The sequence below is a fragment of the Oryzias melastigma genome, unplaced genomic scaffold, assembly GCF_002922805.2.
Source record: "Oryzias melastigma strain HK-1 unplaced genomic scaffold, ASM292280v2 sc00351, whole genome shotgun sequence".
Taxonomy (NCBI): Eukaryota; Metazoa; Chordata; class Actinopteri; order Beloniformes; family Adrianichthyidae; genus Oryzias; species Oryzias melastigma.
The window spans coordinates 1-636 of record NW_023416949.1 but is presented as its reverse complement, the minus strand read 5'-3'; positions in this window follow the sequence as shown (position 1 = coordinate 636).

Genomic DNA, 636 nt, shown 5'->3' with positions numbered 1-636 from the left:
AGAAAAACTCACAATTCAAGACATCCTCTCTGAAAAAGAAGGTATATTTTTTTCTCTTTTGCTTCTTTAAAAAAGTTGATATTTTGACCCTTTTATCTCTAGAATTTATGTTTTAAAACTCTTTTCATGTTGTTCCTTACAGGAGATCAGTCTGGAAGTATTTTAGAGAAAACAGCCAAACCAGAAACTATCATCGCTTTTCTGATCGGGGTTTTAGTATCAGCTTTATGTTGCATTTTGATCATAAGTTGCTGGTATGCAATGTCCTAAATTACCCTATTTTTAATATACATATTTTTGCATACACTGCAATATTAATACAGACAGTATCTTTGCAGGAAAAAGTTAAAGAGGACTGAGAATTTGCAGGAGATTGTGGAGATGGTTGGAAGTCAGGAGAATCCTCTGGTAAGTTTTAATTGAGCTTTAACTCAGTTTTTTACCAATGTAAACAAGAAATGTTATGGTTCTATTTGACTTTCAAACATAGATGTATAAAGAACAACAAGCTCAAATAATTATTTATTTTCACAGATCCATGATAGTCTCTCAGCAACAGAGGATCAAAACTGCATCCCAGAAGGAGCTGAAAATGGAGCTGTGACAACAGGAGGTTCTAAACCCAGAAGTGGGTCT